The sequence below is a fragment of the Sarcophilus harrisii genome, chromosome 2 (assembly GCF_902635505.1).
Source record: "Sarcophilus harrisii chromosome 2, mSarHar1.11, whole genome shotgun sequence".
Lineage (NCBI taxonomy): Eukaryota > Metazoa > Chordata > Mammalia > Dasyuromorphia > Dasyuridae > Sarcophilus > Sarcophilus harrisii.
This window is the reverse complement of record NC_045427.1, coordinates 163164343-163190108: the sequence shown is the minus strand read 5'-3', so window position 1 is coordinate 163190108 and position 25766 is coordinate 163164343. Positions and strand designations below refer to the sequence as shown.

At 34.9% G+C, this 25766-nt stretch overlaps 1 protein-coding gene across 5 annotated transcripts in view; it reads left to right on the top strand.

Moving 5' to 3' along the window:
- The first annotated feature begins 4902 nt into the window (after positions 1-4902).
- The window catches only part of PLCB4 (phospholipase C beta 4), a 427184-nt gene continuing 406320 nt past the window's right edge, over positions 4903-25766 (top strand). For 3 of the 5 annotated variants that reach the window (XM_031951117.1, XM_031951115.1, XM_031951116.1), the window contains exon 1: positions 4904-5236. The gene's annotated coding sequence lies outside the window, so the exon portion shown is untranslated. Of the gene's footprint in view, positions 5237-25766 lie in introns of all 5 variants that reach the window. The other 2 variants (XM_031951114.1, XM_031951113.1) reach the window with 1 other exon arrangement.

Here is a 25766-nt window from a genome sequence, read left to right as displayed (position 1 = left end):
CACAGAAACTACTTCTGAGTACAAATCTAATAAATTTCAGTGATAAACTCCAAACAGCATATCATTGCCCTGTATTTATATTGGGAAGAAGCTAATAAATGAATGGAATAAGTTTTGGAGGTATTCAAACTTACTGGTCAGTTTTCAGAAGTCCTTTTTTTTTTAAATAAGACATTTAATTCAATCTTATCTAGATTTTTTTTTTGGTTACTACATTTCTGATTTGCATAGGAGAATTGTGATTTTTCTTTTAACTGGTGGATCTAGATGAGAGGAAAGCCCATTCTATTATATAATCATTCAGATAGAGTACATGTCCAGACTAGAAGAAAGAGGAGGAAAAGAATTTACTATAAGTATTTTTATTAGGGTATCTTTTTTAAGCCATATAAGTAAATATAATCAGCACAATTGCTTAGATAATGTTGCAAAGGACAAGGTCATGAGATTTAACATCCATAACACCAAGTCATGGATCACAGATTCCTTGCAAATATAGCTTTTATGGAGTTTATAAGACCTCATTATGAAGACCTACAATTAAGGGGAAGGAACTAATCATTACTTCCAAGACAGATCATTCCATAGAACATCATTCTACTATGTAATTGTTTAACAACACAATGTTCACCTATGCTCAAAGAAAGAATCAACACAGAAGAGGTAACTAGAGTTTTAAGGTCTGGACTCAAACCAAACAAGTATATATAAAATGTACTTTGGATTTCATGGGAAATTCCAGAGAAGAAAAAAAAAAAATGCTAACAGTTGGGAGAGCCAGAAGGTGGAGTTACTTTTTTTTTTAAAGTCTACTGATTAAGGAAATTTTCCTGGTTCAGCGGTTAATTCTGTTTGATAAAGTTTTCAGGAAGTGTCTTCCCCTTCTACAGCTATCGTACCGTGGAAGGGGCCGACTAGGTATCAAAGGAACACCAAGGATTTGATGGGGAAAGTGCCAATTTTTTTTTCAGCATTAAGCCATGCATGTCCTTAAAAGTTGCCAGGGGAACTAGGTGCACACTCCATTGATATAGCTTCTTCATGCTCCAAGGAATGTACAGTCCCTTCTACAGGGAACATCATTTAGACTAACTACATTTTTATATATCATGGAATGGAGTACTTCTGCTTTGCTCAGGGTTATACAGATAGGTAGTGGCTGAATCAGGATGAACACCCAAGTTTCATGAATACAACCCAGTGCTCTTTCTAATATATGATTTTTCTGTTTCTATTTCTCTTTCATTACAAGGATTTTTGATAACAACTCAAAACTTATAATTCTCTGAGGGTTAACAAGGACTCTTTGAAGAGTCAAAGATAAAGGACAGAAAACAGACAAGCATCATGATAGTGAAATAGCACTGGGTTAGAGGCAGCTTGACTGCTATTTACTACCCATGGGACCATAAGGAAGTCATAACCTTTCTGAGACTGCTTCTTTATCTGTTAAATAGAAATAATTCTTGCCATACCTATCTTCATTCAGTAAACATTTGTCCTGCAAATATTTGTTAAAGCACTACTATGTGCCAGGTACTTTTTAAAGCAGTAAGGATACAATGTTTAAAAGGAAAGTCAAACAAGGGGCTTATATTCTATTTGTAGGAGGGTTACCCCTTAATATGTATCATAGAGGAGTTGGGTGGTTTGAAGGGAGGTAGAATAGACATTTCTAGCGTCTTTTCTCCTTACCCTTCTCCAAAGAAGATTTGAATTTCCCCAGGAGGGAAAGCAAGAGGTTGCGGCTGGAAACCACTCTGCTCTCCTTAAAAAAAGGAATCATTGTGTTAGATTTATGATCTATTCCCTTAAATAGTCTTAGTCTAGGGGTTATGTTTTTCAGGTTTAATCGCACTTTTGATTATTGTTTCATTGTGGGCCAAGGGAAACAAAACCTCAGGCTTTATATGAAAGGCTTGATACCTTTCTCACAAATTCCACATAGCACTTAGCCAAGAAATTGATTTATACAATTCTATGGTAAAAAAAAAAATCAGAGAAAGTTGGAAAATGTATACTAGACAACTGATTGTAAAAGAGCTTCCCTCTGGGAAGTGAGGTAACAGTGAAACTGAGAGTGAGAGCAAGAAAGTCCTAAATCTCATTCAAGGGGAAGTTCTTTGAAGTCAAAGATAGGAACATCATGGAGAGACTTCGAACTCCCTGTTTTCCCAGAGTCTTCTTTCAGCAACCTGAAATGGAATTATTCTCTTCCAACTCCGTTGAAGCTGAAGGCAGAAAATCCTTTCAAGAAAGACTTGAGAAACTAAACCTGTCTTCTACACTCAACTTCATCTCTGTCCCTGATGCAAGTTAAGGTAATTGATCTTCACCAATAAGGAGGCAGTTCTATACCAATATACTTTGAGACTGGGGTTACATAATTTTTTGTAGCAACTTATTATTTAAAAACTATAAACTATTATGCAAATGAAAGATAGCTGAGTCAAAGATAGCTGAATCTAAAAGTTTACTGGCCTTTATAACATAGATGTGTTTGTACGTCAGCAATTATAATGAATATATTAGTTTATAAACAGAATACTAGAGGCCAACAACCTATTTCCAAAAAATATATAGTTTTTCTTCCTTCTGTACTATGCAACATAATTTTACTTCTTTGTGGATCTTGATTATTCCATTTCTTCTCTTTTCCATTATTTTTATTAGGACTTTCCTTCACTTAAAATTAATTTTTTGGTGTTAATTCACATTATATTAGAAAACTAAGCAAAAAAAGTCATATGTATACAAATTTTTAACATCAAGAACTGAATTAAATTAAAATCTTAGCTATGTATTCCACCTTGACCCCAAAGGCCTAGCTTTATGGCAGGTCTTGTTTGGATGTCTAGGATAAATTATTCCCAATTACCAAACATCAACAACAGGCAAAATACATATAATATTTCACATGACAGACATTCAGGCAATGGGTGAATATAAACAGAGCTGGTAAACAGATACATTGGTATATAGCTAATGTTCAAACATTTGTATGCAGATAAACTGAGGTATCTGCGGGTGTGAGTAAATATGCACAAGCCCAAACACTCCCTCAAAACAATACTGCATCAGTAGGTATGCAGATATATTCTGAGCACTGGTTTTGGGGCGTCAATCAGTGTCTTAGAGATCTCCATTCTGACTTCCTGAACAATGCCAACTGCAAGGGTTTAATTCTTTCTGTTCGTGTAATTTTTTGACATCATTAGAGAAAAACTCTAGTTGAATTTTTCACTTGGCTATATAGAAACAATTACGCAGGCATAGCTGCTGTAACCAGTACTACCTTTCTTCAGATAAATTACAAGAAGCATAAGAAGTAGAAGAAACAGATTGGGAGAAAATAATTTGGCATCTAGACGTTTCTAACTTTAAGAATTGACTGATGTTTTGCATCTTTTTTCTCACTCTTCCCTGCCCAGTGGCAGTGCATGACAATTGGAACTTGAGGAAAGATAAAAAGCCGGTCCTGGTTCAGAGGCTAGGCTGTGGTTCTCACCCCCACTTCTATTTTATTACTACAGGTGTCTGCAAGAGGCAGTTTTTTACCTTCCTGGCAATCAAAACCTGCTTTGACTATTGAGCATGCCCAGTTCGATTGTGAGAGCCACCAAGCAGTTTACAATGCGCAGGTCCCACTTTCCGGGGTTTTGGTGGCCGGAGGATAGAAGAGAGAATAGGGAGGAGGAAAGAGGGAAGAGGGAGGAGGGGAAAGAGTAAGAACTGGAATAGTGGGTGAGTGTGAAAGAGAAACCCAGGAGGCGCAGAGAAAGTATAGGTTCAGCACTTGGTTGTAGCCTAAAAAGATTAAGTCTGAAAATGTGAGCCGGATATGGGGGTGAAGACAATATTCAGAGGTCTGTGAGCTTAATTTAGATGCCCTCCATCACCTTTCTACTCTCGTCTTTATTCCTGAGTGCACGGAGGGCTGATTATTTTTAAAAGACAAATTAGTACCGGGGAACATGGGATTTCCCAGTACGCGCGCATCTTGGGGATTCGAGTCCGCACCCCACCTTTTTGGCAACCCCTTTCAGCATTCTTTAATCTGGAACTATCATAAAGCTATGCATCCTTTACTGCCGGTCCCCACCCCGCGGTGGCTTTATGGTGTGTGTTTGCACGTGATTTCCATCCATTTCTCCCCTCTCCCTCCAGCCCCGCATCCTTCACTCCCCCCCACCCCCCAATCCCCTCGGGACGCTCTGCTTCTCTTCCCACGGTCATGACGGCACTCTCCGGTTTGACCAATCCTCAGCAGACAAGAACCGCTGGCGCGACTCGCTGGAGGTTCCCTAGGAGTGACCCAGACTAGACACACACACCTGACGAGGAGGGTTGGAGGGGGAAAGAGGTGAGCCAGGGAGGGAGGGAGGGTAAGAGAGAGGCGCGCGCGCGCGAGTTTATTCATTCTCTCTCTCTCTCTCTCTCTCTCTCTCTCTCTCTCTCTCTCTCTCTCTCTCTCTCTCACACACACACACACACACACACACACACACTTCTCCCCCTTCTTCTCTCTCTCCCCCCTCCTCCCTTCCCCCTGCACTCCCTTCATCCTTCCTTTCAGCAAGTAGAAACCGATCACAATGTAGACCGTTTGCTTTCCCAGACGGGGCGCCCTGCCCAACACACCTCCTGCGCCCACCCCTCACTCGCCTAACCCCCCCAGACTTCCTGAGGGTTGATCCTGGGTCTGGCCCCTGGCTGGACACCTAGCTATTTCCACCCCGAGGCTCACTCTTCTTCTGTCTGCTCTCCCTCCTCCTAGCTCCGATGTTTCCCTAAACTGGGGAAGAGGAGGAGGAGGAGGAACAGCAGCAACAGGAACAGCAGCAGCAGCAGGAGGACCAGCAGCAGCAGGAGCAGCAGCAGCAGCAGCAGCAGCAGCAGCAGCAGCAACAGCAGCAGGATCCGCACATTGCTAACCCGCTCTAAGTGGCTCGGAGCAGCCAAACTGGGCATGCTCCGTAGCCTGGGCAGGTTTGGGTTGCAAGTAGAAAGCTTTGGCTCTTAAGCCGGGAGGAGAGAACAAGGAGAGAGGGAGGGAGGGAGAGGAGAAAGAGAGAAAGAGAGAGACACGTACAGACACACACAGAGACAGAGGCATACACACGCAGAGCGCGAGAGCCCCGAGCGGCCGGAGAGGACCGCTGGTGCCCAGCGCTGCCACCATCAATTTGCAAGACGCTGGCACTAGAGAAACCCACCCACCGCCCCTCCGACTGATGTAAGGATCCGAGCGCTTCGGGAAGAGGGATTATTGGTTTGGGGGTTTGCGAGGGAAGCCGCTCTTCTTGATGCTAGTGAATCTCTGTAACAGGGGATGGTGGAGTAGGGGGGCGGGGGAGGGAAGAAGATGGTTGGGGGTATTAGGGAGTTCTTTTTTTGCGGGGGAAGGGAGATGGTGTGCGGCAGGGCAAACTAGAGCTACAGGGCCAAAGAATAATAATAGTGATAAACAAAAGGGAAACAAAACCCCACAAGTCCCAGAACCCGTATCCGGGCAATGAATAGAGATATCTTGCCAGTGCCGAGGCTGGAGTTTAAAGGCAAGTGACAGGTAGACTAGGTTTCGGTTCACGTCCTGAAATCCTGAGGATGCTCCCTCCCTTGCCGCAGGGTTTTGTTTGTTTATTGGGTTTGTGTGGTACACACACACACACACGCACACACACACACACACACACACACGCATGCACTCACAGATATGTCTTTTTCTGAACCTATGCAGATACCAGGCAGAGTCGCACTGCTCTTTCGGAAAGAAGGGAACCCCCGTTCCCATCCCTACTCCCCACCCCCTTCCTCTTTAGTTTTCGCCTACTTTGTTTCCGCAGACTCAGTCCAGACGTTTACCATTTTATGATCTGGAAATAGCTTGGGCTTGGCGTTTATCTGGCTATTTTTGTTGAAAATAGTTGGCCTTCTTCAACGCATGTAAAATCGACATCCATGTATCTCTTTTGTGGAAGCTTAAAGGAAGGAAGGACTGACCATTTCCAATTAAAATAACCTTGACTGTGTTCATAATAAAAAAAATAAAACTAGGCAAATGTGGGGTAATCACAGTTTTGGACCGTAAAATGTACCTTGTAGCAATTGACAAGAGCCTGGAAATTGTTGTTTTAAAGAATTAAAATTTTATTATTTTTACTAATAATGTAACTTGTGCAATACTTCAATTTCTGTTGTATCAATGTGATTTTTTTTCAATGTAACTTTGTTGGGATTAGTAAAGAATATACTAGTGTTAGGATATTGTATTGTGAAATGTAAATGTGTCATTTTATTATTTTGAAAAAGAAATATCATGCCCAAAGATATGCCTGATTTATATCCAGCTTTTTTACTAACACAGCTGTGTGTAATATTTTTGAAAGCATTTGTAGTTGCCACTTCTCAAGCAGAATATATGATGTGGTGTTCTAGTTAGATATGTGTATCCTAGAGACACCTGTTTCTTAATTGTGTTTGACCATCATTTGTGGTCTGTCTTACATCTGGAAACAAAATTGAATTAGCTTCAAAAAATAGGGGGAAATAAGTAAATAATCATATTATCTCAGTATAAAAATGGGGTTAAAGAAATTCTGGGAGGGGGGGAAACTGTGCTTTCAGAGATGGGAAAAATACTGCATAGAGAGCTATATGGAATAGTAACTTTATTCCTGAATGCTATAATTTGGCCATATTGACAAGTGTATTTTGTCCATTGAGTACAATATTTTCTATTCTTTGATCTTGGTTAATGTTTTATTATCTGCTATAAAAGAAAATAAAGTCTCTATGTAACAACATGTAGTTCACAGCATTCAGATAAATTATAGTGCCAGATTTTTTTATACAATAGGATTAAAATTTCAGATATTTACAAATATATATGAAGCAATATACATACATATGTATGAAACTATAAATACATAGATATAATATACACACATATATAATGTATGCCATTTGGCTTTACCTCATTGAATTGCAAAAATTTGAAAGACTTTTGTATTAAAACAAACTTTCTCACCCCCAATAAGACAATCATACAATATGAAAATTTGCTTTAAAAATGAAATAGCAGTTCTCTGAGTGATTATATATTAATGAATTAAACTTGAGTCCTACACTATGATGGAAAAACTGACCCCAGTCTATGGCTAACCTGGTATGCCCTTAGATGTAGTATATACTAGAAAATACATATCAGAAGAAAATCTTTACAAACTTTATTGTCCTTCCCGCATCAGTTTTGCTTCATCTTCATTCATATCTCTAAACATTTTTGTGTTTCTCAAGAGCTCTGGTGGAACTGTCAAAACAATTTCAAGTCTGACTTGATCATTTAGCAGACTTACATCTGTTGGAGTGATAATACTTTTTATTTTAGAAATGCACACCCACATGAAAGAACTCACAGTAGTTTCCTATATTTTTGCCATTGTGTGCCTAAAAATGTGGGTTCATTAACCTCATATATTACCTGAAATCTTTACGAAGTGTTATTGGATATATTATGAATGAGAGAAATACTTCAAAAAGGTAAGAGTGAATAGCACTTAATAGTCTTTCAAAGGAGAATTTCCAGATTTGAAAAATTATTTCTTAGCCCTTTTCCAAATTGAGATAATACTTATTAGTTTGTTATTTCACCCTTTCCATGAACATGTCCAGTTTTTTTAAAAATTAATGCATACTGATGATTTCGCAGCACATGTCAGTAATATTCAGCAATACTAATGAACATGGAGTTCTGCTAGAAGGCTGCTAAATCCATCTTGGGATATTATCTATGAGGAATTGAAATGATGAATCATTGCTTGCTTAAAATTTCATACTTTTTTCCTAAACATTTGAATTTAATTTTTAGGTGGCTTAAATATAGCTTGCAATTCCTTTTTAAAAAGCAGTGTCTGTAGGATAAGTGTTTAACTGGCTTGATTTATTAGTTTTTATTTGAGGTTGCCATTTTCCTCTATGATAGATAGAATTTCACATTTTAGAATATATAAAATATTTAATTTTTTTTAGTAATTTGAATTAATTTGCTGCTATGTCAACTAAACTTAAAGAAGTTAACAGCTTCTGTGAATGTGTGGTTATAGCACTAAGCATTAAATATATCTGGACTGAGACTTTTTGAACAGTGTATATGTGTATAATATGTATGCATGGTAAAAGTGAAAACTATCATTATTTTTAAGTAGATAAATATCATAACCACAGAAAAAGGTTAAATTTTCCTGGATATTTTCAACCTTTGCCTTTGTTGTGAACATATTTTTGAACATACAGTTAGGTATACAAAGATTAAAATGATTTTCAGTTACTGCCACTATTGAAGATAGAAAAAGTTAGTGGTAATTGGCAATAAAGACTGAGTCCTATTTTCAACAATTGAAAACCACAGTGGATCCTGAAGCTGATGGGCATAATGAGGTCAGAGCTAATAGATAAGCTTACAATGATGGCAAATGGGTGTGTTCAGACTGAAGTTGTTACTTAAAATATTTTGATTTAGACAAAAAAAAATGTTAATTTGCCCTCTTGATGTCTTTAAAAAATGGGAGAATTGGGGAATTCTTAACCCATGCCAATTGGCAAAGTGACTTTCCTTTAGTTTTTGCTGTTAGTGAACAAATATTGACCATGGTTATGAATTCAGTCTTTATTCACCAGTACATGATAAAACTGTAAAACTTAACCAGTGCAATAAAATCATACTGATTTCTCACTTGCCTCAATATTTTATCCATTTAACAGGCAACCCTTTGAGACAATATCTACCTTTTAAAACACAAGTGCATATTTTAACTACTATAAGAGTCCTTTATCCAGTTTTGTCTGAAGATGAAACAATGATTTCTCAGGTCCTAAAGCTGAGATTCAATAATTTGGTAGAAAGAAATATTGAATATGAAGCCAGAATAATTCAGTGGACATCATGGGTGATAGCTTGCCCTGTGAGTTACAGAAAGGTTTGTATTGCCATTGTAAGAATTAAGTATGGAGTTTACAAATCGAAATTACTTTTTTATGACTCATCCTGCACTTAGAAGAAATAATTTTGAAAAATTCTATAATTTCAAGCTTTTGGAAGCCTTTCCTATGCTAAAACATAATGTAGTTTACACAAATTATGAAAATCATTTTAACCTAACATTTCAGTCAATGCTGCAAAGTCAAATATTCGAAGATTTTTGTTATAGTAGTTCAGTCATTTTTGACTCTTTGTGACTCATTTTGGGATTTTCTTAGGAAAAATACTGGATTGATTTGCCACCTCTTCTCCACTTCATTTTACAGATGAGGAAATAGGCAAAAATCTCCAAATGATCTGTCCAGGGTCAGACAGTTAATTAAGTACCTGAGACCAGATTTGAACTCACAAAGATGGATCTTCTTACTTTGAGATTTGCACTGTTTCCACTGAGCCACTCAATTATGTAGTTTAAAGAAGGACTAGATTAAAAGGCTGACTTTTTTTGGGAATTTTTCAAGTTCTTGTCTTTCCTCTCTTTACAAGACAAAAAAATGTTTAAAGGGAAATAAATCTTGGGCAGGTTTATTTGAAATGTCTCTTCCACCTACTTAGCATAAAGTTTTTTGAGAATCTCTCATCCAATGAGATATCGAAATAACATCATCAGATCCTCTCTAAGTGACAGCTTTTTTCTCTGCAGCTTTTCTTTCATGCTTCCTTCCTGCTCCCCAGATCCCCATTTGTTCTCCAGTGTGCTCAGTACCAGGTAATTAATATTCCTTTCACTGAATTGCCCTTGAGCTCAAATATTCCCTCATTGAGCCAATATTTTTTTTAAAAACATACATTTTTTCACCTGGACAACTATAATATGTTTTTGGTCCTTAACTGAAATGATATATACCTGAATTTTCATTGTAAATAGAGAAAAATAAATTGGAAGAAATTTGATGAAAGAATTGGTCAGGTTCAAATAGAAAGATATCCTCTGATGGACTTGCAAATTGACATTGTGAATCATTTCCCTGTATCCTGGGTCTCCTCCACCCATCATATAATATACTATGATGGCAGTCAAGGTTGATCTATTTTCACAAAGTAAATGGAGTGAATTCCTATTTTCTGGGCAGATTAAACAAAAAGTAACAGTCTACTTCTCCTTAGGATTCTCCTATGAAAGTATAGAATTTTACGTCTTAATTATATACTATCAGAAAAATACCAGATAGCCCTTTAAAATAGCCAACCATTTTTGATAATTAATATTTGACCTGGGGGTGGGATGGGGTATTATTAAAGGTTTTAAAATCCTATAATGTAATTTACATCCCCCAGGATGTTACTTTTTCCATGTTAATAAAATACTTTTACTTTTTCAGAATATATTAGTGCTTAAAGGACAGTAAGGTTCATGATTTAGCAGTTTCCGATGTTGTGTTTTTCCAAATCATTTTCAAGTCATTTACAGAATTCCTTAAAGAGTCCAAAATAATATCACATGAAACATGTGATATTTCCCTCTTCCTTCCACATATATTTTTTCCATTGTGGATTCATTTCAGCAATCAAAAGCAAAAATTTAAACAATATAAGACTATAGTGATGATATATTATTATTTATCAAAACTAAGAAAAACACTACACAATTTTTATTATTTTTTCCCCAGGAGAAAGTGGGAGCAGGTTGAGTTTGTTATTCATAGGCCTTTTGTTTCACCCTTGTGGTTTCTGTGGTAAAATGTTTGAGGACCACAGCATTAGGGTATGACAGGCTAGTTTCCTACATTCCTTAAATATTCTGGTTGCTAACCTATGAATTTGGCAGCGAAATAGAAATTGGGAACAGAGAAATAGACTTGTCGAAGTCTTGAATTTTGACCCTTATACCCATTTCTATCTATCACATGTTATATACAGAAGAGTGGAAAATTCAATTCAATGAAGCAAACATTAACTATCTATCTACAAAACTGTAATAAATGATGAGGATAAACAGATGTCAAGAAGGTTATATACCATATGTTCATATGATATGATATATAACTGCAAAGAAAAAATAAAAATAAAGTGTTATGGGAAGTTGGAAGATGGAGAAACCACTTAAGAGTCAAAAGATCAGAAAAGACTTCTTGACTGAGGTGCCACTTATTTAGAAGGAAGTTGAAAGAAGAGAGGCTTTAATAAGTACTCACTGGGAAATGAAGATTAAATAAGCAATTGGTTTGTGGGGGAAAGGTTATGATATCTGATGACAGAGCAGATATTACTATTTAATTACTATTTAATTTTCTTGACAATGATGTTTGGAATGGAAAGGATAGAACAAAATTGGCTAATGAGGAATTGGTGCTTAAAATAAATAAAAAAATATTAAGAGAATACTTAGCTATCCTATCCTTAATGAGTTCAAACCATCCGAGTCAAATGAATTATATCCTCAGATACTGAGAATAATGGTAGATGTGATGCTGAGCCACTGATAGTAGCTTTGAATGACTATGAAAAACAGTTTTACCATGGGATTTGAGCAGTATTAATGGCCTAATTGTCAGAAAGCATAAAAAAAATGAAGCCTTCAAATTGCAGTCTGGTGAGCTTGGCTTAGGAGCACAATTGTAGAATGTTATATTGTTATTATATCATATCTTATATTATGTATTTTGTCATTTAGGCTATTTGCTGTGTGTCCTCTTCTCTCCTCTTTCCCATTTCATGTCCCTCTATCCCTGTCTTCTCTTTCACATTTGTTCCAGATGATGAAGTGGCCTTATTTTTTACTAAGCCTAATACCTCTACCTGTTTAGGTGATTTCATTCCATTCCATCTTTTCCAGCAGATTGCCCCCTCTATCATCCCTACCCAGTCACACTATTTTCAGTCTTAACTCCTGGCTCATTCTCTAAGCCTAAAATGGGACCTCATCATCTTCATCCTGACACTGTAATCATTTGTAGCTAAACACCTTAAAAAAGGCCACATACAAAAAGTGCTTCCACTTTCTCTTAATGATCCAGCTTCTGACTTCATCATTACATTGAAATTGCTCTCTTTAAAATTACCAATGATTTTTAGTGGCCAGATTCAATGGACTTTTTTCAGTCTTCACTCTTCTTGACATGTCTGCAGCCTTTGACATTGTTGATCACCTTTTCCCTCTTAATACTCTCCTTTTTCTAGATTTTTGGGATGTCACTCTCTTTTGGTTCTTCTATTTATCTGAATGCTATTTCTCAGTTTCTTTCACTGAATCTTCATCTAGAGCCTGCAAGATATCTCATAGAGTTATGACTTAGGCTCTGTTCTCTTCTCCTTCCAGCTCACTTCATTTGACTAGCTCATTAGGTCCCATAGAATTCATTGCCATCTTTATACTCATGATTCCCAAATTTACTTATACTACCCAAACTTCTCTACCGTACTCCAACCTCACATTTCCAGCCGCCTTTAAACTTTTTTTTTGACATTTTAAACTTTTCCTGTTACTATATAAGACAATTACATCTTCCTAATCCCTTGGGCTTGTAGCTTCAACTCCTCACTATCTCTCACCCCTCTTACCTATATCAATCTGTTGCCAAGGATTGTTAGTTTTACCTTTGTAATAGGGGAGGTATTCGGCAGACAGTATACTATATTAGAATTGGACCTCCAAAGCAAGGTGAAATTTGGTAGTCATCTGCTGAAAGATGATATTGAGTCAGTGCTGATGAGATGATCAAAAGAGAAAGAAGAAAAGAAAGCTCAGGGTCCTAAGTCACATGCATAATATGGGTGGGGTCAGGTATGATGACCCAATGAAGGAAATGATGATCTGTTAGGAAGGTAGGAACATAACTGTGAATGAACAATTTCATGAAAAACTAAGGAAAATAGATTTTTTAAAAAGAAAATTGATGAATTTATAGTATGAAATCCTGCTGAGAGGTCTAGAAAAATAAGGAGTAAGAAAAGACCAGTGGGTTTTTTTAAAAGGAGGATCTAGGTGTGTTCATAGTGTCCAAATCCTATCCATGGACTGAGTATTATATTTTCAATTGGAGACACTACAGTAATGAGCCAAATGATAATACAGAGCAGCCTAAAAATGAACATTCAGCTACCAAAAAGGTTCTCAGTTTGTTATTAGTGAAGAGATTCAACAATTTAAAGAATTCTGTTCAATTCATTTCTAGTCATAATAACAAGAAATAAATTTCAGTTATTATAAATTTTTCTAAATCTATTGAGCATTTAATGTAGGGCAGGGAAAATAGATGTTAGAAAATGTCACCCCTGACTTAAAGCATAGTTACAGAAAATTTAGGACTTTTCAAATTGATCTTTATTATTTGCATATTTTACCCTTGATTGGTTCTTTTTTTCTTTTTTAGGTTGAATTCCCCCTGAAAGGTCATTTAGACAGTGTAATTAAAATGCTTAAGAATCACTGCAGAGGGGGGGAAGGTTATACTTTCTTCCTATTTGATATTAGTAAATGAACAAAATCATGGGTTCTCTCTGGAATTAAGAGAAATATAATGGAATATAAGAACAAATATATCTTACTGTGGAGAAGTGGATGATTTATATGCTTATAGTGCTATCCATTTCTGGCCACTAATTTATGCTTGTAACCAATGGCAATATTGTTTATTTGGTAATGATAGTTTCTATAAAACACAGGTGCCTCTATATAGAGGAAAGATTTGATGTTTTTCTACAAGTTAATGATAAAACTGAATTCACTGAGTCACAAAAGTTTAGAGTTGCTAGAGACTTATAGTATAATACTTCCAGATTTTTATTGGAAAGGAACTCCTTTCTGAGGCTGATAATTTCACTGTGAGATACATAGCATAGTTTTAATTGTTAAGAAATTTTCCAGACATCAAGACAAAATCTGACCCTCTACAACTTCTACCCAATACTTCTGGTCTGGCTTCTGGAACCCAAGAAAATATACTTGATCCTTCTTTTGCATGGTAATCATGGTTGCCTTTCTCAGAATACTTTTCATTTTAGCAATGGTACTGTTAAATTAAGGCACCCAGGACCTAACAGAATACTTTAGATAGTATGATCAGAGATTGAGATTACTGGGATTCCTACTCATCAATAAGGGATCTCCTTATTTTTGTAAACTATGCTTTCTTTAATGCAGCTCAAGATTCCATTATCTATGATGATGATTTAAAATGATCCCCATTTTTTGAGTCAATGAGAATCACTTAATGGCTTAGTATGTTCCTAGTTCTATATTATTAAGCGCTGGGAATACAAAGAAAAACAAAAACATAATAATAATCCCTACTGTAAATGAGTTTATGTTATTTTAGGGGAGATAACATGTAAATAATATTTTTTTTGTTTGCTTTCATTCTTCAATGAGAGAGACATTCTGAAGATTGTGAGCTTTGTTGTATACCATATAAAACAAAATAAAACACATTACCTCCTAGGACTCAACTCCTTTGGAACTGTATATTCAATGTCACTAGCCAAAGCCTCATGGCACACCTCTTTATAGCTACAAAAAAGAAATTTTTATCTTCTAAATTTTCAAAATTTTATGGCTGCAAATATTTTGGCAATGTACTTCAATGGCCTAATGATGAATGTTATTGTTAATGTGTAAGATAACTGACCCATGAGAGTAGTATGAATGATTGCCAAAATTGTGACAATTATCGTTATTTTGTCTATGGTCAAGGAAAAAAAAAAAAGAGGCTCTATGCATATTTTAGGGATTAGAAAAGAATTTACCTTATCTATTTTCCTCATTTTACATATAAAGAAACTGAGATTCAGAGAGATGGAGTTATTAATTTAAAGTTGTTGTAGGGATTGGGAAGAGAGAGCCCACATCAAAGGTAGGAAGATCTCTGATGCATACTATCTGTGCTAGAAGCCAGAAGTGTCAAAACATAATCTAAGGCATTGTATCACAACAGTCTCTGGGACAACCACACCAGATAAAATTGTAAGTGGGGAAATATTTAGCAGAATAAAGGAAAATACAGCAGAATTTAGATAATATTAATGTGTGGTTTTCTAAGTCACAAAAAGGCTCTTAGGGATTTCTATGTGCAATTTAATGGTACCCTTTTCCGTTTGAGTTGGATACCACTTCTTTAGGCAACTCTTCATGACTGTAAGTAGCAAAGGTGTTGATTGCATTGATAGCATAAGGATTTCCTTACCTGGAAGTTCCCTGTACCAAAGAAATCACAAATCCAGTACATCTTTCCCTATTCTATATAGTTGCATAGTGACAGACTCAGGACAATTCAATTCCTCTGGTTCTAATATCATGCTCTTTCTTTTACACCTCACTATTCAAATGATAAATGCTGAATATAGTAGCTGTGCCTCTTACAAAATATGCAAATTGTATGTTTTATAAAATTCATATAAGTAGAAAAGAAAAAAAACCTTTTACCATAAACTTATAGACTTTTAAAAAGATAACTCCATAGTCTGTTAAGCTCCTGAAAAGTCATACATTAATACATGCCAAATGATTGACACCTAACTCAGAAATGACGTGTGAAAATGAAACTATATTCAGTGTCCATCAATAGATATTCTTTAGTTATAAGATGTCCATTTCTGTGTCCAACAAAATAGAACCAACTAGAGTGGGAAGGGATTTATGGGTAATATAGACATAGGATTATAGATTTATAATTAGAAGACATTGTAGAAGCCATTCATTCCAATTCCCTCATTTTAAAGCTGAGAAAACCAAAGCTTAGACAGTTTAAATGATTTATTTCCAATTCACATTTATTTCCAAACATTCCAACATAGATACCCTGACTTAAGATCTAATAATTTATGTTATCCAATAAACTGAAGCTGATAGATTTAGTGACTATTAAGCAACTGAACTTTGAATTAAATCTAGCTCTTTCAAATTCATTGCTATTTCCTCCATAAGACAATATTTATATTAATTAATTAATATAATAAATATTTCATTTAAGTGTAATAGTGATAATCAGCATCTCTTTTCCCCAATCTTCTCTGTCATCCTATATTGCTGAGCTGAACTCTCTTGGACACTTAAAATGGAATGTCTGATTACTTTGGGGTAATGCAACCATTCTTTGGTACCTCTGAGAAAAGCACTGAGAAAGGGCTGCTTCAAAGGTGATTAGACACTGAGCCAGAACCTTGAAAGAAATAACTCTACCTTTTGGTGTTCTTTCAGTCTCTCTCTTTCTCTGTCTCAGTATTCTTTTTTTTTCTCTCTTAGTCTTTCTCTTTGTTCTTATTTGTCAACTTGGTCAAGACTCTGTGGAGGCTCTTGCTTGGATTTCTTATAAGGTAGTAAAATTCTCTCTCTTCATAGGATAGGTATGGGAACTGTTCATGGGTGGATTAAAGTAACATGTATTGCCTAATTGAGTGTGACCCTGCACATTAGGCCACTGTTCATCTCTTCTTTTTGCTTTCCTTTTCCTAAGCATAAACATCTGAACAAGTATATTGAGATGAATGTTTTAAAGCTTGGAGGCATTCTAATGGTTTTAAGAGGTCAGAAGTTCGTGAGTATCTTTCTCAGGTCTGACTGACAAGAGGAGACATATTCTCCCTTCTCAGAGAGGCTGACCACTGAGAGGAACATGAATTTAATTCATATACTGGCTTCTAAGTGGATTTGTTTGGAGTTGTTTGGACACAGTGGAAACTGAGGTGAAGGTGCAATAGTTATGAATATTTGGCACTCACAAATATATTTTATGTTTTAATATTTTCAATATTAATCTCTTAGAAGACTAAAATACAAATTATAGCTCAATGTTGTAAGTCCTTAAGAGTGAATGTTTCTGAATCTTTTCTCTCTTAATTATTTCCTTTGCAGCATCCACTCTGGGACCAGGATCTATGAGGAGGCTTGGTACATGTACAAAATTACAGAAGTAATGATTGATCATATATGGATAACTCATGTGGCAAAGGAGCAAGTTAATACTCCTAACCCTTTTCTCCCTTTGTGAATTGTCAAAAAGCTTTCCTTAAGTATAGTTTTCTTTTGATATTTGAGGACTGGCCTATAGAGAGTCCACAGCTGACACTTCTTTCTATCACAAGGAATTATGCTCTCTAAAACTACCTTTTCTCATATGACTAGTCATTTTGAATAGATATATTAAATCCTACAAATTCAGACTCTCTGATCCCCTTGGGAGGGAGAGATGGAGAAGAGAGAGAGAGAGAGAGAGAGAGAGAGAGAGAGAGAGAGAGAGAGAGAATGAGCACAATTCCTCCAGTACTATGTTTGTTCCTTGTTTGACTATCTGATATATCCCTGGATTGACTGCTATTTCATATGTTTCCAAGGATTTGTCTTCAGAAAGTCATATTTTCTACCTTCATTCAATGGTCAAATCACTATTATCCTCTCAAATTGATTAAGGACTTAATTTATATCTGGGGTACATTTCTGATTATTTCAATAAAGGACTTCTAGAATTAAATGACTTGGGGTAAGAATAGAAGACTCTCCTTGAATTTTTCTACTTTCTACTTTGAGCATCTTTCTATTTCCTTTTTAGAAATCCCTAGACATGAGCCAAACCTAGACTTTCTTTAGGTGATTTTCTTTAGGAAAACTAGATGGGATATAAAAAGCCAGAGACAACAAAAGAGAACCTGGCACTTTCTTAGAGGCCTTTCTTATAAATTTACCAGATCTGAGGGATCCTTGGATGCACATGTGTATGTATTTACATACAAACATGTGTGCATATATACAACCATACAGACATACACACATGTATCCTTATATTTCATTTAGACACTGTTTTAAAATAAAAATTATTTTTGGAAAATAAACTAAGAATTCATAGAAAGAAAATTACTGAAGGCCATTTTTAAACCTTTCTATTATGCTTCAAAAACCAAAGTGAAACTGTAGCATTGTATCTGTTGATGTTAAGGGTTATAACTTATAAAGATCTCCCTCATCTTTAGTATTTATATACTGTTTCGGTTTGCAAAATGGTTTATGAACCTTATCTCAGTTCATCTTGGGAGATGAGTCTTGTTATTATTCCCATTTTACTGATGAAAAATCAGAAACTGAGGGAATTTAAGAGACTTACTTAAGGTCACACAGATAATATGTATCTAAGGCAGGAATCAAATTCAGATCTTCCTCACTCACTCAGGTCTAGTTTTCTGTTCATTATGTCATCTATTTAGCATGATTGAATAGCTATTTAAGCGTAAGGTAATAAGGACATAGAAATATGAGTTTTTTTTTTCTCATTCACAGAAAGCATCTGTCAGATTTTACAAATACATTTTAGCTTTTGATGAAAAATTCTATATAAGTATACATTGTAATTATTATCTATATCATCATTCAGAGTTCAAGTGGAGAAAGCAGGCAGAGAATTACAGTTTCAGTGCAGTGATTGCAGCTGCTCAGAAATGCTTAATAACTGTATCAAGAAAATAGATTGTCCAGAATAGTATGAGGAATCTTACTGTAGCCATGAGGCCCCCCTAACAGTCTTAAACCTGTCTTCATTCTGTCCATCCCTCATTTATTTTAAAGAATTTCAAGGAAACTGGTATACGTTTCTCTACTTTTTCTCAGAAGTAGCATAAAGGGAATTCTTTTATAACTGTCCAGAGGAAGGGAGGGAATTTAAATTGTAATCAATTTGCATAGTAATGCCAAATCCAAATATAACTAATTTTAAGAGTTCTGTGTGTGAAAACTTCCATTGTAAGCTTGGATCTATAGGATACTTTATTTCTTTTAATTTCTCTTTGTATTAGCTATATCTTGATATTGTTATTTTTGTTGTCGATAATGATATGATGACTTATTTGATCAGAAACTTGCTCACTTCTGAAGGTCATAAAATAGAGAGTAGTTGATTCAATAGGGACCCTGATGAAATGATTCAGGTGAATTTTTATTTTTTTATTATAGCTTTTTATTTACAAGTTATATGCATGGGTAATTTTACAGCATTGACAATTGCCAAACCTTTTGTTCCAATTTTTCCTTCCCTCCACTCCCTCCCCTAGATGGCAGGATGACCAATACATGTTAAATATATTAAAGTATAAATTAAATATAAAATAAGTTTACATGTCCAAACCATTATTTTGCTGTACAAAAAGAATCGGACTCTGAAATATTGTACAATTAGCCTGTGAAGGAAATAAAAAAAAATGCAGGCAGGCAAAAATATAGGGATTGGGAATTCAGTGTAATGGTTCTTAGTCATCTCCCAGAGTTCTTTCGCTGGATGTAGCTGGTTCAGTTCATTACTGCTCCATTGGAACTGATTTGGTTCATCTCACTGCTGAAGATAGCCAGGTGCATCAGAATTGATCATCATAGAGTATTGTTGTTGAAATATATAATGATCTCCTGGTCCTGCTCATTTCACTGAGCATCAGTTTGTGTAAGTCTCTCCAGGCCTTTCTGAAATCATCCTGTTGGTCATTTCTTACAGAACAATAATATTCCATAATATTCATATACCACAATTTATTCAGCCATTCTCCAGTTGATGGGCATCCACTCAGTTTCCAGTTTCTGGCCACTACAAACAGGGCTGCCACAAACATTCTTGCACATACATGTCCCTTTCCCTTCTTTAGTGTCTCTTTGGGATATAAGCCCAGTGGTAATACTGCTGAATCAGAGGGTAGGCACAGTTTGATAACTTTTTGAGCATAGTTCCAAATTGTTCTCCAGAATGGCTGGATGTATTCACAATTCCACCAACAATGTATTAGTGTCCCTGTTTTCCCACATCCCTTCCAACATTCCACATTATCTTTCCCTGTTATTCTAGCCAGTCTAACAGGTGTGTATGGGTATCTCAGGGTTGTCTTAATTTCATTTCTCTGATTAATAATGACTTGGAGCATCTTTTCATATGGCTAGAAATAGTTTCAATTTCTTTGTCTGAGAATTGTCTGTTCATATCCTTTGACCATTTATCAATTGGAAAATGGCTTTATTTCTTATAAATTAGAGTCAATTCTCTATATATTTTGGAAATGAGGCCTTTATCAGAACCTTTGACTGTAAAAAATGTTTTCCCAGTTTATTGCTTCCCTTCTAATCTTCAGGTGAATTTTTAGAGGGGATGATCTCTGAAGTCCTTTAAGACCCAAAAAGTCTATGATTCTAAAAGACAGATTAGAAGCTATTATGCAAGAATTGGTGAAAAAATAATAGCTCCTATTATTATTATTATTATTGTCTATGTTCAGCTATAACCTGCTGCACCTGTTTCTTCTGTCCCCCAAATAATAATGAGATTGCAGAAATCCTCAGGATAGATGACCAAAGTGACAAAGAAAAAAGCAATACTTAAGCTGCACCCTACAAAGAAAGTCATGAGCAACAAAATAATATATATTCAAAAAAGCACTGAGTTAGGAGAGCTGGATTTCTGCAAGGAATGTGCTTTGTCCATTTGTCCTAGTAATAATAATCACTCAATTTCATGTTTGCACAATGTTTTATGTTTTCAAAGCTTTAACAATACATTGTTTTATTTGACCCTCCCAACAATCCTAGATGGTAGTATGTATTAGTAGTCAGATTTTGCTAGAAGAGAAACTAAGATTAGGGTAAGTAACTTGGCCAGATATATGATAGCTGATGATGGAAGCAAGTACTTTGTCCCAAATGACTCTCTGGGAACTGTGCAAGATTTCTTCACTCTCTTGCCCTCAAAGACCTTCTTTCAGATACCTGCACATAACTTCTTTTTCTCTGCTGATGTTTCTCAGTGTCCAAGAACTATATTATAGTATATTCCTCAATGTTGTGCTAGCTATAAAAATTTCTTCCTACTTTTCCCCACCCTTATACCTTATAAGAGACTTTCTTATTTGTTTTAGAATGCTATTAATTGCTAGAATATTAAGCAAATCTAAATGGAAACTAAAAATGTATTCCAAATAAAAATTTAAATGACAGTTGGGATTATTGGAATAACTGCTTCTTTCACTTGGTATGGTTAACAAGAACTGATCACATCCTAGCCTAATTGAACCTGAGAAAGGAGTTAAGATGTGCTGTGTTAAATATGCAAAATAGTCAAGCAAAATAGTGTTGATTAAAAAATGTATTTGTTGCAAAATTTAATCTCCTTTATAAGTTATTAAACTTAAATTTTGACTACTAGTGACTATTCATAGTATTTCAATGTAGTTATACTATTTGTAGAAAGTAGTCAGGTCAAAACTTTTTTTTTTTTTGGCTATATAATACACAGTTTTATTTCATTATTTTTAGTGTTTTTAGGTTTAAACAACTATGGTTGAATGAGCTCAAAATCAGTATTTGTAAACGGCGTATTGCACAATTAAATAATTTTTTGACTAGTAATTCATAAATATAAATATTTTTACATCCAATTCTAAACAAAAATATGCTTTTTCTAAGCAAAATAAAGATGTATTTAGCAGTCACCATCCCCTCCCCATTTTATAGATGAGTTTGTGATCTATATAAATGAAGGAATCTTAGTGAGGAAATATTTTGCCAGTCAGTGCTTTTGTGGTCACAATTTACATATCTTGAAAATAAACTGGTATGTAATTGTTGTATAAAGCAGAATGGTGAGCTTTTAAAATGTCATGTGTTTTAGTGTTTATTGGAGGAGAAGCAATACAGTGAATATTACTCTATAAAATTTTAGTTTTATATGTCTATACAATAATGACAACAAAATATCAAAATAATTTTTGTGTTGATAAAAGCAGAATATTAACATTTCTAACTCTATGTAGCAAATTAATCTGTTGATTTTTCTCCTGAAAATTAATTTTTTTCATCAGAAGATTAGTTTAAATAGTTATATCACTTGTGCAAGTTTTTTATTTAAAAAATAATTTCCTCCCTCCACATATCTTTGGGTAAAATTTTCAGTGCTGGAATAAATATGACCTAAAACCAGAACCAGAAATTTAGGAACCAACAAAGGGATTCTCGGTTTTCTAGTAAGGGAAATCTATTTATACAGAAGAGGGAGACTCTCCTAAGAAAGAAAAGAACAAAGCTTTTATAGGTCTTAATTAGTCTGGGGGTTAATTGAGAACTGGGCATTTCCAGATTGGACAGATTTTATTGCTGAGGGCTTTCAGGGTAGGAATAGTATCCAGGAGGTGATATCTTTTGATTAGACAAACCTGTTTCTCAAAGCTATTAATAGGAGATGCTCTTTTTCAGGTGATCTATCTCTTGTAACTCTGCCCTAACAGAGAGGCCTGTCCTTGCTGTTTCCACAGAAAAGAAGGTCTAAATAATTGAGGCTGTAAAATAAATAGGGTAAGGGGCAAGAAGGAAGACTTACAATATCTAAGTAGCAGATAGCTGGCAGAATAGACAAGGGATCTTTCTACTGGACCTAGACTTGGAATCTGAAATCTGAGTTTGAATCTGGACTCAGTTGAATACTGAGCTAGGTCCTGTAGTCTCCTCATCTGTAAAATGAGTAATAGACTATTTTTGCTATACATCTTATAGGCTTGTGATGAAAGCATTTTTCAAATGTCAAAGCCCTATAAACAAGTATCCTTTGTTATTCTGTTGTATGTATTTGCAAAACATGCTATGTTTTAAAATCCATTTCTATATACTAGAATCAAAATTTGAAAAATAATGACTTTTTTTTAAAGATACATGAACACCCTAGAATTCAGTACCTTCATGTCATATAAATTCAGTGTCTTTTGGAGCTGGCTTCTCCCAGCTCAGCTGATTATTAAATTTTCAGTGTGAATGTTTATACTGAGAAAAGCAAAATAAAACAAAATGCAAATACTACAAATCAGGGCTTGATTTATTGTTTTTTCTGATTGTCTCTAAAGAAGGTAATGAAAAAAATAATAATGTAAATTAATTAAAGTTTTTAAGGTTTTTTTTTCTTTTCTTTCCAGAAGGGTGATTGTTAAACTGTACTGGTATACTCTTTTACATAATATGACTTTAATTAATTTATATAAATTATATATATATATATATATATATAATTTACATAAATTATATATATATATCTATATAAATTGTATGTATTTATAAAAATTTGACCTTTTCAGAAATCGATAGTATATTCGGAATTTTTGTCTATAATATGAAGTGAAAACATTACTTACAAAGTATTTTTATTTTCCTGTTTGAATTTTTTTCTATACTAAATCTTCAAGTTTTGAATTTTTTTTAACACATTAATAACAAAGTTACATCTTACTGTTATATTTCATATGATTCTGGAAGGAATTGTAATGTTATTTTTCTTTTCTTCTCAATTTATCAGAATTGTCTGATCGAACCACAGCTGAAATGGACTGAGCCAATAATGAACTTGTTATTCCTGGTTAACCACACATCAAACAAAGCTTAAACCAATGTTAATTTCCTTATTTGAATACAGGAGACTTCTTTTGCTTATTAAGGGAGCTTATAAAATGTTTATCTTATAGAGTTGAATAGAATACAAAGATAATAGGAAAAAATCCATAACCAGTGTAAAATTCCAGACCAATTTTATTTCACCTATTAAGAATTAGATAGGCAGATGTGAAAGAAATCTGTGTTATACTTATGAAAGTTTAGTTAAATTCATTAGTTTGAAAAGAGTATGTTTCAGAGATGAAGGTCCTACATATTAGTATCTCCTTTCTCCATTCCTCAACATGTGGCTTCATTAAAATATCCAGTAGGTTATTTCTACTCATTGATAATTATTTTTATTTATTTGACTGATTACTTAACTATTATATATAAGAGAAGCACAGTAGTGTAATGAATAAAACATTAGCCATGGAACCAGGAAGATTAGGTTTCATATACTGGCTTGCATATACATTGGCTATGTGACTCTCAGCAAAGCCCTTAGATTGTAAGATTTATATCTATTAGATATATCCATTAGATCATAAGCTTCTTGAAGAGAGGGGCTATCTTTTGCCTCATTTTTGTGTCATTAGTGCTTATCACAGTGCCTGGGACATAATAGCCACTTAATAAGTATTTATTTACTTATTTACTAGACCTTGGAGTTCTTTATTCTAAATTGGAGGGACACTCATGCATTGATAGATGGTTTTCTCATTTGGGACTTATACATATACATATATATATATATATATATATATATATATATATATATATATCATGAAATCACAGTTTAGCAGACCCTATTTCTGATCCTTTAATATTGTATGAAAAGAACGTTTGTATATTTTTTGTGACTTTGAGGATTCGTGTGTATGATTTTACTGATACCAGGAATTCCTCGTGAGGAAGTTTTTTGATAATGATGCAGATTAGAGCTGTTATTCAATTTTTAGTTTTTTAGAGTTATCTGAAAACACTGAAAATAATTTAACCATAGGTCTTTGTGACTTTAAATAGCATTCAATGTAAGACTCTGCCTCTCACAAGACTTTTCTTATTTTATAAGGTATTAAACAATATTTTAGCTTTGTATTTTCAAATTATATTAGTATGCAGTTAAAAATGGACACACATAAGTTGTAATTTACACGCTTTACATAATAGATATTTTTCATGCCTATTTTGTATCTCCTAGGTTGAACTCATAGTAAGTGCTCAATAAATATTTGTTGAATTGAATGGGACTCAAGATGAGATCAAGATAACTGTGTGACCCTGGGCAAGTCACTTAACCCCAATTGCCTCAGGGGAAAAAAAAGAGAAAGGTCGAGACACTGATGTTTGCCTCAAATATGGTATGCTTACTATTCTGGAGATAGTCATAATAAAGGATATTGTGTTCTTAATTTTCTGCCACTGCACTGACCAAACAGTGATCATTTACTAATAAGCTAAGCTAATTTTTTTTTTATTTAATAGCCTTTTATTTACAGGTTATATGTATGGGTAACTTTACAGCATTGACAATTGCCAAACCTCTTGTTCCAATTTTTCCCCTCCTTCCCCCCATCCCCTCCCCCAGATGGCAGGATGACCAGTAGATGTTAAATATATTAAAATATAAATTAGATACACAATAAGTATACATGACCAAACCGTTATTTTGCCGTACAAAAAGAATAAGACTCGGAAATATTGTACAATTAGCCTGTGAAGGAAATACAAAATGCAGGTGGGCAAAAATATAGGGATTGGGAATTCAATGTAATGGTTTTTAGTTATCTCCCAGAGTTCTTTCACTGGGCGTAGCTGGTTCAGTTCATTACTGCTCCATTGAAAATGATTTGGTTGATCTCATTGCTGAGGATGGCCAAGTCCATCAGAATTGGTTATCATATAGTATTGTTGTTGAAGTCTTTTGGCCCTGCTCGTTTCACTCATCATCAGTTCGTGTAAGTCTCTCCAGGCCTTTCTGAAATCATCCTGTTGGTCATTTCTTACAGAACAATAATATTCCATAATATTCATATACCACAATTTATTCAGCCATTGTCCAGTTGATGGGCATCCACTCAGTTTCCAGTTTCTAGGCACTACAAAGAGGGCTGCCACAAACATTCATTAAGCTAAGCTGAATTAAACAGTTGATTACTCATGGAAGAGCCAAGGTGAAATCAAACTAATCAATTCAGCTAAAATGGACACTTTTATAGATATAACCAAAACAATGGGCCTAGTGAGCACATCTGCTAGTTTTAATAAAAAGTTCTTTGGAAGAATCTTTGAAAGAGTAAGATCAGAGCCCCAATATGGGTGTATTCTATATGAATACAGGAAGTTGAAGTTCAAGAAAAAGTACTATTGAATGGAAAAGCAGCTAAATTACTCTAGGCTTTTAGGAACAGTGAGACT